The sequence below is a fragment of the Rhynchophorus ferrugineus genome, unplaced genomic scaffold, assembly GCF_030347505.1.
Source record: "Rhynchophorus ferrugineus isolate W39M unplaced genomic scaffold, kcgeb_rfMv2 rfM2, whole genome shotgun sequence".
NCBI classification, from domain to species: domain Eukaryota; kingdom Metazoa; phylum Arthropoda; class Insecta; order Coleoptera; family Curculionidae; genus Rhynchophorus; species Rhynchophorus ferrugineus.
Genome location: NW_027472581.1, coordinates 69,423,561 through 69,443,033, shown reverse-complemented (window position 1 = coordinate 69,443,033; position 19,473 = coordinate 69,423,561). Strand labels below are relative to the sequence as shown.

Genomic DNA, 19,473 nt, shown 5'->3' with positions numbered 1-19,473 from the left:
GCTTGTGGTCGGAATGGAGGTCTTGGAGTACTTGCTGAATAACTCGGAAGTTTGATTCACAATTTGACAAATGAAGAAGCCAATAATTGTTGGTCGATTGGTGATGTCGGGGGAACAGTGGGTTGCTTCATTTGGAACTAATAGTCCAAGTTCCATCTCGTTTATTGCCCAGGCCATACCAGCTCCAGCAGTGTTTGGTCTGCAATTGCTGCAAATGCTGCGTAGCGAAAATTTACCTCTATTTTTAAGGAAAACGTGAGCACCTAGAGACTTGAAATTTGGCACGGTTAAAGCTACAGGAACTGTTTGAACTATAGGAAGAAATTTTAGGCCTAATAATTTTGTATAATATGCGCTACAAATAAATATATTCCAAAAAACGAAAAACTCCCAAATCAAGCAACCTGCAATAGTCGTCGGATTAGTGACCCAAAATAATTAAACAATCTCTGCCGGTAGCATTGCGGACTAAGAATTTAGCTCACCGACAATAAACTCCTAGGATGGATCTTGCTAGGTCCAAATTCCTTTTTAAACTTATAAAATAAAATAAATGATAGTGTTAGGTAAAATTAAGCGAGTATTTGTATTTTATATTTTAAACGACACTAAAACGGAAAGTTAGTGGCTAAAACATTAACGTAGTTATTTAATTTTAAGCAGCTTTAAGTGTTTTTTAAGATTTTGTATTACTTTCAGTTATTTCAGTATTGTTCGAATTACTAAACAGTTATGGCAAGTTTAGATAAAAAATATTAATAATAGTATGGTCAAAAAATTAGAAAATTTAGAAAAAAAATGAATGTGCTCGCTTTATCGGAAGGTATATACAGCTGTGAAAGAAAAGCCCGACATATGTGAAAATTTTATCCCAACATAAATTAAAATAATTCGCGAATTAAAAGAATCGTCTGTTTTATTTGCTTACAAGAAATTTGACTGTAATTAATTAATATGGTTCTGGAGACATTGCATATCATTGTACTAGAGATAATTTTAAAGGCTTTTAAGATATTTCTGTGAATTTTAGTGTCATTAACATTCTGATTAATTTCAGGTTTCATTAGTAAATCAATTTCTTAACAAAGCACTAACTGAGTATTGCAAGTAATAAATAAGTTAATTTATGCATCTAGATTTAATATAGATATTGCGTATAATATAATTTCTTAGAATTTTAATTACTTCTAATTTGTTTGTGAGTTGTTAGTTGCCATGTGGGACATGAGGCAATAACAACTTCATTTATCATTCCATACTTATGTTTATAATTTAAAAGTAAAAAAAAAGATAATGTATATTTGATGCTGAAGTTGATACATTTCATTCCTACATTTCCTATTTTTAGGAAATTATCCCTATTTCTACATTTAATTGATAAATACATTTCTGAAAATAATTGTATGATACTTCATTATAATGTTCAACGGCGTAGTAATTTGCATTTATTAATACATTGTTAATTGTTGAAAGTTAATCGAAATTATATTATTTATTTATTTAATCACAAGCCCGTCAACCTCAGGGGGTATTTAGGGCGTACAAATTAAGACGAGTTTAAATTGACAATTTTAGGATAAGATATGATAAAATTATAATTAACAAATCTAAACCAATAAAATAAAAAAGAAAATAAACAGTTCCAGAGATCATAGCCGGTCAATTAGGCGAGATATAGTCAGAAAATTAATAATAGTGTCCATGTACTTAGGCTGCAACAGAAGACCAAGGAATCTCGGCATTCCAAGGCTCAAACGCAGATGCTCAAGTAGGCGGCAGTCCAAGAGGATGTGGCGGATGCTCTGAGGGACTGGTAGAAGGTGCAAATAGGAGAATCCTGATCCAACAAGTGCTCATGAGTGAGCCTACTGTGTCCAATGCGAGGGCGACAGAGAAGACTCTGCTTAGTTTTGCTAGTGATGGAATCGCAGGTTAGCTGGGGAAAAATGTGGAACGCTTCACGATTTTGCGTGTCATCCTTGCGCAGGGGCTCTTCTCTGTATCGTTCCAATTTTAGTATATGTGCCGCCGAAGTGAGTACTAATCGAAATTAGATTTAACTAAATGAAATTTAAAAAATATTTGTGGGTGTTAGTTCTTGAGATAGTTTGCATATATTTTAATATGATTTAGTGTAGAGATACTTTAATTTTAATTAATGTTATGTATCAAATGCAATTCTGAACTTATATTGAAAACACCACAAACACCGGTTTTAGTAATGTATCAATTTTGAATTAGCCCCTTTACTCTATTATGAGAGAATTATGAGTACTTTAATATATTGTCGTCAAATTTCGACCACAGGGCGATCGTGGTAATAATAAAACATCATATCGTTAAAACTATGAACCAAAATTACCCACATTTGTTACACTTCAGTATATTATTTGTTTAATATGAGAAGCTCTCTGTTTGATTATATTATAATATATTGTTTCTATATGCACACAATACACTATTAGCCTTCAAGTCTAAACTGCACCCTCGTTTACAGAGCACACCACTTGGCCTACATCTGGTATTTGCGAATGAAAGAAGCGACCCCCCGCATGAGCGAACATAAACCTTCAGAAAAACGCCACTCTCGAGCCCCCTAAAACGGTAGATCGGTAATAAATGTTTACTTTTGGAGAGCCGGTCGAATATAATGGCTTGTCGAGTGATATCCTTACTGTCCCATTGGCCTGCAATCGACAGGGCTTTATAATGAGAATTTATTGACGATGGTAAACAAAAATAAATTTTATAAATTTTTAAATAATTTTTTTTATTACGTCTTATATTATTTGTGCTTAGTACAATCTTAAACATATAATTATTTCATGGGTTGTATTACACATATGTTGATTTTAGTACATAAAATCAAACAATTTAAGAATACTTGAAAAATGTGACACCAACTGAGGCTACAGATTAATCATTCTAGAAAGCAATGAGACAGCTCAAAAGGTCCCAGCAGAATACCCTAAATATGGAAAAAAATTAGAATTAATGTACTAGAAGCATTAAAGAGAAATTTAGCATTTTCTAAAATAACTTATACAATTCATTACGAGAAACCGTTTGGGCTATCCAAAGAAGAAGAAAATAAAATTACGAACTTCTTAAATTACATTTGAAATGGACCTTCCGCATGCAAAAAAATACAGCCAGAAAAGTTAAACAAATAATAATGAGAGAGAAAAAATTTAAAATAGCTGTCTACCTGATACAATTTTATAACCAGAAGAATATTACAGTAACTATCGGGAAAGGTGTAAAATTGTTAACATTTTTATTTAACGCAATACTAATGAATGAATTATTTTCCTAGAATTTTGAAAGTAGCAAACATTATAATGATTTTCAAAGCAGGAAAAACACCAGAAGATGTCACCTTCTACAATAAGTTTCTATCTATAAGTTTACTACCAATAATCGAAAGTTTTTGAGATATTCTACATAAAAAGGCTTAATTAATTTAATGGAAAAGAGAAAGATTATTCTATAACTTCAATTCGGGTTTCGTAATAAGCACGGGGATATAGAAAAAGAGCAAAGACTAAAATTTAAAGGCCAAAAGTGCTTTCGGCTTTATTCCTCAGCATATATTAGGCGTTTGATAAAATATGGTATTCAGCACAAGTTAAATTAAAAAAACTCATCCATCATTCCATTTTCAGTTACTAAAATCTTATCTCAGAGATAGATGTTTCACTATAAAACAAAACGATGAACTCACTGGATTAGATCCAATATATTCAAGAGTTTTTCAAAGCAGTGTATTAGTCCCGATACTGTATCTCCTATATATAGCCGATCTGCCAACCACAACAATCACTACTGTGGAAATATATGCAGACGACGCAGCCATCTAACTAATCCAATAACAACATCAAAAAACATCTTAACACACCCTGATAAATTATAACTGTTGCTGAACACATTGCGCATTAAAGCAAATTAAACAAAATCTACCATTTAACATTCACTCCACGTAAAAGAACATGCCTACCAATATTAATAATTAGCTAAGGATAAATAACTTGGTATGCATCTAGACCGAAGTTTTACCTGGAAGAAGCACATACTAGCTAAACGAAAACAACTTGACTTAAACTATAACAAATTAATTGTCTTATCGACCACAAATCTAAATAACCATTAGATAACAAGGTATTTCTGTATGAATCACTCCTTAAACCTATTCGGCTAATTACAACCTGTACCGCTACTAACTTTAATCATACAACGGTTTGAGAACAAAGTGTTACTTGCCATTAACCATGCTCCGTCCCTAATGAAGTGATAGAACGCGTTATCCATCTATAGTCTATTCAAAGTTTTTTTAGTAATACGTCGTTAATATTTGTGACATCAAAAATTGTAATGTTGCAGCATCAACTCTGAGTATTAGTTCAGTTTGCCTTTGACATACAAGAAAATTCTAATCCAAATAAAATAATTGAACAACAATGTTTTCTTTGTTTGTTTTCCACATCACCAACGAGATACAGTTTCTAGGCGTTTTTTTTACGTAGTGGTATCTCCCTGGAGGCCTAACCCACTTAATTAACAATTGTATATCTGAGAAACGTATTTTACTTTCATTAGAGCTTATTTACATTTTTAGGTTTAGTTCTTGTTTCCTTCGATATTGTGTTTACTTGTCAAGTCATCTTGGTACCACTATATATTTTATTTGTTCTGCTATTATCTGTGTACATAATTCTTCCTAAAATTAATCACTGAACTTTGTGTAATGAATTGTGTGTTTATTGTGTAATGCATTTTGAACAATTAGAATCATATCTGTGCATACAAATCTTTCACACCCTACAATACTATTTTCTGTTTCCACTCTCATTACTCTGGCTCAGGAATTTCCAGCATTGCATGGCATTATCACATCCTGATCCTGAAAGTTTCCTTCAGTCACTTTCAGTTTCCGATTCACTGTACAATTCAATTACTAAACTATTAATTTCTAAACTGTCTAAAACATGTTCACGATTCCAACATTTATCAATTACTTCTTCTGTATTATATATATCGAGTTCATGCAAACCGAAGGTGTTATGGTTGATAAGGCTTCCTTCCACATATCCAAACATTTTTTAATGGAATACCCTTCTCAACCAGCAATATATCTAATCGAAAAACCTAATCGAATTCTATTGTAACTTTTACCTTTTTCTATCAATTTTTGTCTTTACACTATTTTTGTTACTGCCTTGTCAAGAGTGCCACAATGAACCATTTTGAAATATTCCAGTATTCATCAAGATACTCAAATTCAAATACTTTATATTTTTTGGTCTTATTTTATGCCTTTAAAAATTGAATTATTTTTAAGACAATCTCTGAAAGTTCCATTAAACTCTCCGAGGGTTATCTTTACACCATTTAAACCCTATGCCCTGTAAGAGTGTATGAAAGGAAATTTTACATGCCTCAAAAAACTGCATGTCTTTTATGTATACTTTGCAGACAGACAATTTTCTCTAAAATAATTTTATTAAATTATGTTTATATGGATAAAATAGTTTGTGTCTTACTGTTCTTATACATTTCGTATATTTGGTCTCGAATAGAGCCAATATTAAGAAGGTCAAGATTAGTCACCCTCTTTGTATATAAACGGGCTTTCTTGGGTGAATCTGATGGATAATTCTTTATTTTGTAAGCGATGTTATTCGCAGTACCTGCACTAACATTTAGCGCGGCAACCCGCTAAAAAACATTTTCAATAGAATTGTAGGGACTTATATTATTTAATATCATCAATAATTACCTCTCTAACGGAAAATATAGGCAAAAGGAGGCCTTCATTATTTAATTGCTTTTCGAAATATTTTATCAAAGCCGTAATCAATTTGTGACCCTGACAATCTATTGTTTTTGACATTTTCAAACGAGTTAAGAGGAATTAACTTTTGCCTATAAATTATTGTGGCTATATAATTAACTGTAACTTTCAGATATACTATAATGTTAAAATAAATAGTCAAAGACAAACTGAACTAAAAGTCAGAGTTGATGCGGTAACATTGTAATGTTTCAACGTCACATATCGTCAAACTTTGAATAGACTATAGAACTTAGTACTTTAAGAGTGTTCTTGCTGATCATTATTAGTATTATATATATATATATATATATATATATATATATATATATATATATATCTTGGAATAGCCTTTAAAATTGAACTAATTAAGATAATATTTTACGTAGGATATTACCTAGTATTACGTAGGTATATATTATATATTACTATTTAAAGAAATCCTTGTTGTGTATTTATGTTAAATCAGGTGTTCACTACATAAATTTAGCTCCATCTATTTGTCATGAATTTGGCGGAATTTTAATATGTATTTCTCATAGGTACAACACACATCTCATTTCAATCAATCCAATACTTTCTTTGCTTACGCATTTGAAATTGATGTGCTACTATAGTTTTAACAATAGAAATAATTAAACATAAGTGAATGTTTACATTTTCAAAAAATGATATTTTGATATAGTTTTTTTCAAAAATTTATTTGCATTATACCGAATAACGAAAGCACTTTATCAAGGAGATAAAAATATATCGGTAAATATGGGCTATTTTCAAAACATGATTTATTTAAGTCTTTCCAATATTTATTTTTGTAGCAATCCACTAATATGAATAGATATATCAAAACATACTTCTAATAAGTTTATTTTTATTAGATGGATAGTTGATTATCTCTTTTTATTTATTGTATATATTCTGAAGTTAGTTGGTGTAACTTACGGGGGGTTATATTACTGGAGTAATGGGTATGCATGCAACATATTTATTTCAGTTTTAAAAGTGCTAAATTACGACTCTACAAAACCTAATTTGTTGCTGAAACTTTTCCTCTACGGGTGATTTAACAATATCGATATTGTTGATAATAAAAAAATATATGACAGCTAAAAACCCAATTAAATTTCATGGAAGGTAACAATGGATTGCAATGTATCCATTTAAAGCGAGAAGTAAAAGAAACATGTTCTTTATAAAACACATTTGATAAAGTATTTTTACACATTAGTAATAAGGATTAGATTTGCGCGTCGCTTAAAAAAAATTAAATTAAAAATCAACATAATTTAAACTAATTAATTTGAATGAACTTTATTTATAATATGATAACCAAAAATAAATTATCTCAAAACTCAAAATTATTAACTTAATTAATTAACTCAAGAAATATCCTTTTTTCTATCATAGAATTCAAATACAATTAGAAAGGCGAGGAAGAGGTGTAACGATACAAATAATCAATATTAATCCTTCATATTATATTGATTGATATATATTAATTGACTCAAAAAATATCCTATTTTCTATCACAGAATTCAAATACAAACAGAAAAACGAGGAAGAGTTGTAACGATACAAATAATCAATATTAATCCTTCATATTATATATTACAAGCAACAAGATCAATACATGTATTAAACATTTATCCACAAAATAAATGTATCAATGTCAATTTTGTTTTGAAACAAAATGGCAAAAACCTAATTATATCTCTTAGCAGATGTCCGATTCCTCAAGCAGAATCAACGATATACCTTGTCAAAATGAAATCATCACGTTCAACTGCAATACTTCCTCAACTACAAAACCTGTGTTTAGACATGCTTTGACATATTAAGTTCAAACAACATTTGCCCATAACAAACAACCTTTGGATTCATACATTGTCTATACCTAAGTATGGTTGAAATGTTTGAAAATTCTGTCTGTAATCGAAACACATATAACAGGTTGTAAAAACTTGATAAAATCACGTTGTTCAATATGTATCAAGTACCCATATCCTGGTGAATTACTATTTACCTACGGAACTAGTTGTAACAAAAAAACAGATATTTGATATTTACTTTTTGCAATCGTACCATGAAGGCCCGAATTTAGTGAACACTAGTGAATATTCAATGAGTTCAATTAGAAGCCAATAACTTTCTGTCTGGGTAGCATTCGAACCTTGTAGAACTATACATATTGACTTCATGCACATTTCAAACTCATCACATTATATTAATTATAATTTTTCATATTATTTTGTATCAGGAAAAAGTTGTGTTTATTGATACTGCATTAATTGCATTTTAGACATAATTAAAGGTGCTTAAAACAAATACACAACTTGCTTGGAACAAAAATACACAACTTGTTCGGAGCTTTTACCTCAGAAATCCTCACCTCGTCGATACCTAACATCTAACTATAACACAAAATTATTAAAATAATGTATAAATTATTTATACCTGGACCTGCACAAACTTAATATCAAAGAACTGCACGATGACCGCCAAATCAATTGTATCAAGGATATTCTCCAAGATTTTTCCTTAAAACTTGATAGAAGGTTACGAAACAACAGGGTGGTAATATGGATGTTGGAAAATGCGCAGCAAATCAAGAGATTAAATCAAAACAAAACACGCAGATGTGCATACTGTATAGTACATTTGTTATTACGATTTAAAAATATATTTATGTATTCTCGTTATCTCGACTATAAAATGTGGCCGTCGAGTTTCCCAGATACGCTGAAATTCGTCTTTTTTTTAAATGATAACGTAAAAATATTGTGGCTTTCAAAAGGATCATAGATAACTCTGATATATCGTTCTGTAATAACAAACAAATTTTGGCGAAACCATTCTTTTTCGTAATGGGCGTGTTTTTCTGCGTCTGACCCGATGCCACTCACTTTCTCAAGTTGAATCCTTTCAACATCTAAAAATAGTTTTCGTCATCGACTAACTAAATTAAATTAGCTTCCAATAGAGACAACACCAAATAGATCTAGAGGCGATTGTGTATGTTATTTTTGACAACGTTACCCGTGAATAGTTTACTAATACCTTAAGTAACAAAAAGCTTTAAAATGTGTTACTCTAAATAATGGGTAGTTGTAGGAGTAGTATATATATATATATATATATATATATATATATATATATATATATATATATATATATATATATATGTATGTATGTGTGTGTGTGTTTGTGTGTATGTGTATTTCACTTTAAAATAAGCATTATTGAGAACAAGGTATAATATATATTAAATGATGAAACTTTTTCCAATCTTTCGTGTACAACTCCTGTAACGTGTGGCGGAGCATTATCATACAAGAACTTTGCGTCTGTTACTCGCTACTGCTGGGTTTTTTAGTTTCGAATATATTATTCGATAGGTATATTCAGTAATAGTTTCATTCAGGTTTAGCAGCTTCTAATACACTATACCTGCTGATACCACCATATGCACAATAAGACTTTATGGCCATAAATATTCCACTTTAGTCGATGTGTATATCTCTCGTGGATTAAACCATGTTTTTCTGTAATTAGTATTGTCGTTGTTGAGATGTAGGAAAGAAAACAATGTTGTAAATTAAATAAAATTTATTTTTTCTCTTATTTGAGTATATTAATACTCAAAGACGATGTGTTGATTATTGATATTTCTTCTGTAAATGTTTATTTTCGATGCGCTTAACAATATGGTTTTCAATTGATCTAACCATACTTTCTTCAATTCTTCTAACAATATTGCTTCAATGCTGTATCCAATTGTTTCGTCAATTCTAACAAATCTTTCTCTATCAATGCTTTTAAGAATGCTGTCTTCAAATTATTTCATTCTCAAATCTCATTTAATAGTTTCGTTAAGGTTTTTCAGTCCGTCGTCGTGCTTTATCGCTGAAGCTGCTCCCTCGGGTTCTTGGTGGTAGTGGACAAGGCTGTTCCAAGAAGTTCTCTACCCTGATTCGCTCAGAATATCGGGGTGGGAAATATTCTTCCATTTAGGAACATCTCAGGCCATTCGGTTCGAGCTCCTAAGGAATTCTTGAAAATTCCACGATTTCGGGCCTTCTTGATATTTATGGTTATAGGCGCCATAGGGCGTCCTCCACCAGGTCTAACTTCTGACACGTTTCGTCTAGCCTCGGTACTTTAACCCCCATTACCCAAAACATTCGACAACGAGCCGATGAAGTATCATTTTTGTTGGACACCTCTGTTCTGTATACTCGGTGGTTCGCATAGTTTCACCAGACTTTTTCCATGTGATAAATATTAAATCAAGTTCAAAGTGCGAAAATCAGTTAAAGGTCTAATGTGTTAGAATTCTATAATTAACGTAAATTTACACGGCTACAAATTGCGTCGCAAGAGTCGTAGTAGATCGAATTTTCATTTCTAGGCATAATGGAATCACGAGGTTGAAACATTTTCAAACGTTATTTTCAGAGTTCGTATGGTAGCCATTTTAATAAAATATATACAATGATATTCACTCTGATGTGCTGTATTCGATGACAGTATGGTAAAGATAATTGATTGATAAGATATCGAAGCAGATTTTTTCATTACAAGGTCTATAAACGATAAAGATGTATCAGTTAGCATTAGTACATGCAAGTTTAAGGCCTATTGAACATTGGAAACTTTTTTTATAAAAAGATGAGCATTTTAATAAAATAACAAGGAAACTAAGAGATTAAATGTTACACTTTATCAAACAACAAATAAAATAAACTTTTGTTCGAATAGTGAAGTGAATACTAATATGAATATTAATTTTCGCTTTTATAGTATCTTAAAATGGTTAAAGTGATTACACGGTTATTCAAATCACATATATATTTTGTACATAAGCTGAAAGTAGGTCACAAGGTATTTTCTAGAAGTGCTATTTAATAAAAGTAACTACATAAACAAAAGTAACTCCTGTTACTGGTAATTTTTAAAGGACAAATTATTGTCGGACAAGAGCGCTATTCGGAACACGAACACTAACAAGTTAAGTAACTATGAATAAGTTTTAATGTTTTTTAAAACAAAACGTTTGATGATCTTACTGCAACTCCAGCGATATAAATATTAAAAATAAAAAGTAGCATAACATAATATCAAATGCATGATTAGATACAACCAAGCACCAACAATACATAGTACCTTTAACACAGAGAGCCACTGCTCGGAGCACATTTTAGGTGCTAGGTCCAATCCATATAAATCTTATTTCATGAAACTGATACTCAAAAATGGGTGCGAAAACAGTTAGAAGTCAATCACAGTCAATCACAATACAGTTGGGTTTACAACAAAGCGATGAGAGCCAACTTAATCGCAACAAAATTAATCAATGAAAAAACAACATACACAAGACTAATATAATGAGATGTGAAAAAAGCAATTTTATATTATCACTTTTTCTAAGGATAATTTATTCTGATGTATGTGTCATTTTGATGATCGTTTTTGATCTGATTTTTTACTTTTTTCTGGTAAAACCATAAGTCCAATTGAAAGAATTGATTCATCCTGCACTCGTACCGCTTGTGGATTGATGAAAATACACCAGAGCAATATCAATAAATTATTTTTTAAATTGAATTCGTACTAAACATATATAATGTAAGATGTAACTATAGTCTACTCAAAGTTATTTTGTATATACGCCATCTAAATTTGTGACGTAAAAACGTTGCAATGTTGCCATATCAACTGTGAGTTTTAGTTCAATTTGGCTTTGACATACAACAAATTTCTAATCTAAATAAAATAATTGTACAAATAAGTTATCAAATATAATTTATTAGTACATCTAAAAACTACAATTAATTATACACCCACAATAGTTTTAAGAATCAATAGAAATCAGATCTTCTTATCACTATTGTTTCCAAAAATTTTGCATACGTCTTATACCCGGACGACTTTAACAAGCTCATTCGTGTATGTGTTCGAACTAATTAAACAGCATTATGTCTCTTTTTAATTAGAAAGGAAAAATTGTCTGATTCTGGAACGAATTTACAAATTGTTGACAGGCAATACATTAAACATCTTGATGACGTATGAATAAAAAACACTTTGAGTAGACTATATGAATATATGTATTGTCCGAATAAGATCTATTTACTTTCGATATCACGACTCTAAAATGTGACACCACTATAGAATTTTTGATATATTGGGCCAAAAACCAATTTATTTTCACAAGCTTCTTTTGAAACTACCCTTATACTACTTAGAGTTTTCTGTAGAGATCGAAACAATTAGTAGTCGGACTAGACAAGTTTCGAGTTATACGACGGATGTATGAAAACTTTACAGCCAATCTTTTTTATTTTTTTCCTAATTGAACATTGTGTATAGAGTTTTTGTGATAGAAGAACACGCCTTTTGTATTAATCAATTTTTGGATTTTTTCTATAATCTGTGTTTCTATAACCTGTTGAAACCGTTTGTTAATCTTCGAATTAATGGTTTGACTGGGTTGACTCCAACTCCAACTTATGCGCTTATAACTCCAATAGCCTTCCGTTTCTCCAATCTCACCACTCCACTTGACGTCCATGCGAGCCTGGCAGAAACTAATCCATCATTTCCAAAGCACCATCAAATTTTCTATAAGTCTTGTTGAATGCTTCTTTCTTAGGAATTAGAAAGGTATAACAAAAATAACCTTACTGAGAAAAATCAAAATCACTTTTTCTCAAACCTTACATATCACTCCACATAAGCATATAATATCACAAAGGTGGAGATGGTTAGTTGAAACACGTTATTATTAGTTATGGATAACGAGAGATAACGAAATCAAAGGAAACAAGTCATAGACAACCGGCTTGGTTGGCGCAGTGGCAATGACCGTGGACAGTTCTGCAGCTGTTTCGATAGTCGCGGGTTCGAATCCTGTAGGGGCAATGGTTGTTATGTTTGTGATTCTTTAACATTCGTTATTGTCGTAAGTTAAAACTGTAAAATCCGACAAGGAAAATGAGTCACTCCAGCAGCCAGGCTGAACGGAATATTTCTGGGATGATCTCCTAGTTGGTCACTCGCTAGTCGGTAAGCTTAATGCCGATGACCGTGGTTTGGAGCCCACATTAGTAGGGCCAATTCAGATAAACCCTAGTTGGCGAAAGGGAGATTCTAATATACATATTAAAAAAATTATAGACAGAAAGATGTGGAGTAGTGTGCCAACTAGTAAATTGAAAACGAATTATAAAATTCTACACTAAAATATATAGAAGATTAGAAATTATTGAAATGGTGATAACTCTTCATAGGATGTTAAGCCCTTAATAAATTAATGTACTCTTCAAACGTATTTTATATCAATAGTAAAGGAGTAGTAAATGAGTCTTAATAATATTAATATTAATCTTACTTCAAAATTTGTCTGTGCTAAGCCAATAATATACAATGATATAAATAGAAGTTTATTTTCAATTTCAGAATGGCGCTTCAATTTCGTTTTTATCTCCGTTTACATTTTATTTGTTTCATATTATTAATATTGTAATATTTGGATATAAGTATATAGTGTATTTTCGTTCTTCCGCAGACTCGGTTTATATTTAGGAGCACCACAATGGAGATATAAAAAGGTATGCTAAATTATTCCTGACGGCTTTTACAATAAGCTGCGGGCTCTCAAAAGCTTTAATTTCGATAATGACCTTGATAACGACAAAATATGGCATTTTTGTAAATCCGCTACTATTTATTCTTCTTCTGGGAATTAAATGGGGATTAGAACTGAGTGCACATATAGATAAAAAGGGTTAATCTTACTCGTATTTTCATTTACCCCCACCACCGGCGACAGTCTGATTCGCCCCGCATGTGTTACAGTGGTATTTAGATGGGGAAATGGTTTTTTTTGATCCGATATCGAAACCAAATAAGGGTCAGCATTGGGATTACGACATTAATGTGTTTATGTTATAGGGAACCAGTTTCGTTCCGATATTATAAACTGGGTCAAATTTGATATATAATTGAGATATAATTCGCTATAAACAGTTACCGAATAAAATATCCGATATTGATAAAGTATGATACTATCCTTATATTTATTGATTTGAATTTATCGAATAACTTTTTGAAAATTAAACATGAAATCAAAGCATTCTTTATAGACTTCTCCAAAGTATTTCCAGTCCTAAATTACGAGAGTTCCTATTTACATTTAGGCCTAATAATGAAAATTCAATAATTTATTAACGAGAATTGTTTTTATTGTTTTTCAAAGTAATCTGATAAAGATGAACAATACATTTGCATATGCTGAATCAATCTCCTTAACATTTTTTACACACTGATTGAGGTGCCTCCAATACATATTTTATACATCAACGGCTTCTTCAGGAATAAAAAGAAGTAATTTGGTATAAATCAGGGTTTTACCGAGGATGATCCATTAATACATAACCTGAATAGTCCCGGGCTTAACACATAGATGGTGCTACTTTTATTGCATTTGTAGCGATCGCTACGATCCTTTGGGCCACCATGCATTCACCTACAGCAAGTTCCATGCGATACCCAGCTATAAAAGGCCACCACGACGACGTCGCGCTCTTTTTTCCTTTCTATACCCCCTTGTAACAGAACCACTTCAACAGCGATACCGTAGTTCCTTTACCTTAACCTAATAACCCGTCAATTCTCCCGTCGACCACATGTATCATTTAATAAAACAATAAACAAGTTTTTATTCAAGCAGTACCTCATTCCTACATTTCTTACATTCACCACTTTTTTAGTTAGTACTAACCATCAAAAGAAAGCTATTAATATTGCATGATATACTACACATAAGTTTGTGAGTTAGTATGTTAAGAATGACACTACTTTTATTATTTTGGAAACAATGGATCAAAAATAACTTGGCGTTTAAATTTTACACTGCTTCTTGATCGGAAAAAACCGTTCAGGCAAAGCAATGGCTTGAAAAGTATTATAAGAACTCCGCACCATCAGAAACAACAATTAAACGTTGGTTTTCTATTACTTCAAACGTGATCGTAGAAACACCGATCGTGCAGAACGTAGTGGACTTCCAAATGAGGTGAACACCAGAAAATATCACACAATAGATCGTTTTAAATGATCGAAAAGTGAAGTTGCGTGAGTTGGTTAACATTGTAAAGATATTAAAAGAACGTGTTGGTTTTATATTGCGTGAGCATTTGACTATGAGAAGCTCTGTTCAAAATGGGTGTCGCGTTTGCTCACTGTTGACCAAAAACAAGAACGTGTTGTTAATGATTTTGAGCAGTGTTTGGCCATATTTAAACGCAACAAAACGGAATATTTGTGTCGATATGTGACAATTGATATCATGGATCAATCACTTCACTCCGGAATCAAAACGATCGTTATCTGAGTGGACAGCAACTGGTGACAGACGAGGCAACAGATAAATCGTTCTATAAAAGTGATATTGAAATGTTTTAGCCGCGCTGGAATGATTGTGTGGATCTTGATGGAGATTGCCAATTTTGATATGTGGAGATGATGAATAAAGCCAATTTCGAACAAAAGCACGTGTCCTTTTTATGCCCGGGACTTTTGTTAATTCGCTTTTCCCAATCAAATATATTGTTGTTTCATTCGATTTGTGCATTCTGATGGCAAGGAATAACCCTTCTTTTTCATATTTCATTAAGCACTTCTCGTAAACAAATTGTTGTGTAACATTAGGAATTTATCGCACTACGTTGCTTTAATGGAACGGTTGCTGCATGTCCAGTTATTCAGAAGGAACAGGCGATCGTTTGTTTCGAGTGCAGGAGTCTTGATGCAATCCTGTCGATAATTCATATCAAAAGTTGTAAAAATCATCGCACGAAAATGTTTTCTAGTTTTCGATGAGAGAATATTTTCAAGTAACTGAAAACAACACAAGTTGTGACCAAATAATAAAGATGTGATAACACGTATTGAAAAAGGTTGTGGTTATAAAGGTTAAACTTCCAATTGGAAATGTGAGATGGCTAATGCAACTGCTAATTTGAGTTCAATTTACTGGTTACAGGGTGATTAGTTTTCTTTTATGATTTAACTAAGGGTGGAGCAATATTTTTCTTGTTATATTTGTTAGAATCTTTTGTTTCCAATATTAATCCCTATATACATTCGATCAGGCTTAAATTTTACAACTTGTTTACAAACACCAACATCATCAGAATCTTCTATGAACTGTAAAAACAACAGTTGTTCAAAATGCTTATTATTATGAAAAGCTATTTGTTATCTCTTGATAATTTATAACAACTTTTGAAAAAGAAGTATCTCGCATCCACCATATAGTTGACACATGTCGCCATCCGATAATAATTTTGTTCTCTAAACCCTTAGTCAATCAATCTGTTTTAAAGAAAAAATCAATTGAAATTAACGATTTTTACTTCTAAGAACAAATATTTTTATTAATATCAAAAGTTGTTCCTTTTAGAACATTGTCAAAAAGATCTTTAAAGTGACGATTTCTTCGTAAAATAAAGGTCAATCTAGAGAAACTACTAATAAATTTGATTAAATCCGTTATATTACTAAATTTAAGTTATCACTCAAAAGTTAAAAATATGAATACCTGATTTCTTCAGAGAACTTATATATAATGAATTATACATTTTGTAAAATATATTGTTTAAAACATAAAAGTTCATTCACCATATTGTCATTAATTATTGTTTGTATTTCCAGTAAATATGCTTAAACAATTTATAAATTCTTTATTTATTACTATATATATATATATATATATATATATATATATATATATATATATATATATATATATATATATATATATATATATGTGGTGTGTGTTAATTAACAGTTCAAGGATAGTTTTCTCTTGGAATTCTTTCTTGAATAACTGGCAGATGTAACCAGACTAATGTTTAGTTATATATTTAGTTAAGAGATTGGGGATGTTTAATAGATTAATACATATGAGGATACTATGGTTTGGGTTTGACTAGCAGCGCATTGGTTCTAAAACTTTTTAAAAAAGGGTCATATAGGCCGATATATTTATTCTCAATATCCAATATCTGAATTCCATGTGCTCAAGAATGAAGTTGTATATTATAAATTAATAGCTTATTTTATAGGTATAAGCCGATATAATTATTATCAATTCCCCATATCTGAATTCCACCTTTTTCAGACTGAAGTTGTAACATACTATTTTCTTACTAGAGATAACCGAAATGGATCTTATAAGTTAATAACTTATTTTAGTTCAAGTCTAAGACTTCTAATAATACAATCAAAAAGTAATAAGACTCTTTAAATAAATCAGTAGTGTTTTTTATTTTTCTTAAATTAATTTAGGAGTCATGAAGAGAGGTTTTATCACGTCAATGTTGAGGCAATCTCGTTTTTCAGCTCACAACAAAGCCGATCAAATCTTTTTTCATCAGGTGTAGTGTGGTATAAGAGCAGACAATTTTGCCAGTGCACACATTAGTACTAGATTGGCATTAGTATTAGTAATAATAGCGCTTTTAATTTTACTGTTTTCAGTAAATTGTATTTGACCAGCACGTTAGTCAACAATTATAGCAGATGAAGCTCAAAATCAGAGAGATCAGAGAGATTGGTTTATCGGTTCGTCATATATCCTATTTGGATTTATAGAATGCGAATACGAATACTAAAACGTCAAATAGTTGACCAACGATCCTAAAGCAAAGTTCTTCTATTAATTAACATTGCTTAATCAACGCAATTCAACACGATATTCAGTTTTTTTCATCATATTCACTTTATTCATATCTTCATATCATATTATGAATACGATGACAATAATACATTCACAGATACATGAGCATTATATTAGACGTCAAACTATGTAGATATAATTTAGTATGTTATCATAATAGTGCCTATAGTCAAATATAATACTATAGAAAGAAAAAGAACTATTACCACTTCCATTCCATTCAATATATTGCACCATTCAATTTCAAGACTGGTAGATTGTCCAGTTTCTGGTTGGTAGAATTAATGGAAATAGATTTTTGCTCATTTAATTAATTTAACTCAGTTATTCTCTGTTGTTGGATCCACTCTGTTAGTTTATAGCTGTCCGCTTGTACAGTGCTAACAGTGGTGTATCATTCGCAAATGTAGCTATTGTAATTCGTGTTTTGTTGTGTCACTAGACCTGGTAGATTTTTGAATGTTTTTGTCGGAATCCGGACTGATTGAGTATAAAATTAGTATAATAATGAAGTAAAAACCAATACACGTGATTTGAATATTTAGGAGTTGCAGAATATAAAATGTACTTTACATTCTTCAAGTTCAAAAATAAAGTGCTGCGAGCTATCATAGATGAGCCGTATTGCTTCACTAACAAACCAGTATTCTTTACAATATTCCCCTAGAACCTATAAAGAGGGTGATCCAAAACGCCTCTAAAGAACCAGTAATTTAGGAGAGGAGAAAGGAAATCTTGATAGATAATTTAAGAGAAAATATACCAAGAGTCATGAACGGAGACTTTGCCTCGTCAATGTTGAGGCAATCCCGCTTTTCGTGTGTCTATCAATAAAGTACTCTGAAAGAGCGTTAGTGCATTCGAATATACACGAAATACAACAAAATCTGCATGATTGTCAGTGCTGAGGCTGAAACGTAATAGTGAAACGGGTAGATCATATTGAACATATAGTCCGTTCAATAAAACAGTGAAGCCACGTCATCTAAATTGATGACGTCAACATTTTTTAGCTCATTTTAGTTGTGACAAAACAAAAACTTAACATAAATAAAATAATTTAACAAAAAAATTATCAAATATAATTTATTTTAACATTATAGTACATCTAATGTATACACTATCGTATAAATGTTGTGTTTTATTATATTTACATTGTCTTTTTCTACAACTCTTTTTCACATGAGGTAGAGTTCTAGGCGCATTTTTTATTTAGTAGTATTCCCTGGAGATCTAATCCACCTAATTAACAACTATATATCAAATATATGTTACTTTTATTAGAAAGCATATTTACGTTTTATATTTAATTATTGTTTCCTTAGGTACAGTGTTTTCTCGTAAAGCCATTTTGATATCACTGTATATACCCTTAGTTTAGGCTGTTACTATAGGTGTAAATATTTCTTAATAAAACAACACACCGAACTATTAAAATCATACATTACAACCAGAATGTTCAGAGCCAAACAAGAAGTTTACTCTACAATAAAGAAGCTAAAGCAGGTGTACCACAAGGAAGTGTACTGAGACCTGTACTGAGATTTATCTACTCTACACTTGTGATATACCATAAATGGAAAGTATGTGCAGTTCACCTATAAACAGACCGTACAAGCACCAATAACATTAAATAACATTATCATTCCATATAGCAACAACGCTAAATATCTTAGAATGAACCTCGATGCGAAACTTCGCTGGAAGGAACATATAAAGAAGAAAAGAAAAAACTGGAATTGAAATATAGGAAAACGTACTGGCTAATTCGAAGAAAATCGCAATTATCAGTACATAATAAATTGCTATTATATAAGCAAAGAGTAAAAAGTAACATAGATCAAATAGAAATTTTTCAGAACAAAGTCCTGAGAGGTATTGTGGGTGCACCCATATTCTA

The 19,473-nt window shown here is 31.3% G+C and overlaps 1 pseudogene; it reads right to left on the bottom strand.

The window, feature by feature from the left end:
* Nucleotides 1-1,942: 1,942 nt before the first annotated feature.
* LOC143192107 (uncharacterized) lies at nt 1,943-2,041 on the bottom strand (annotated as a pseudogene).
* Between the last annotated feature and the right edge of the window lie 17,432 nt (nt 2,042-19,473).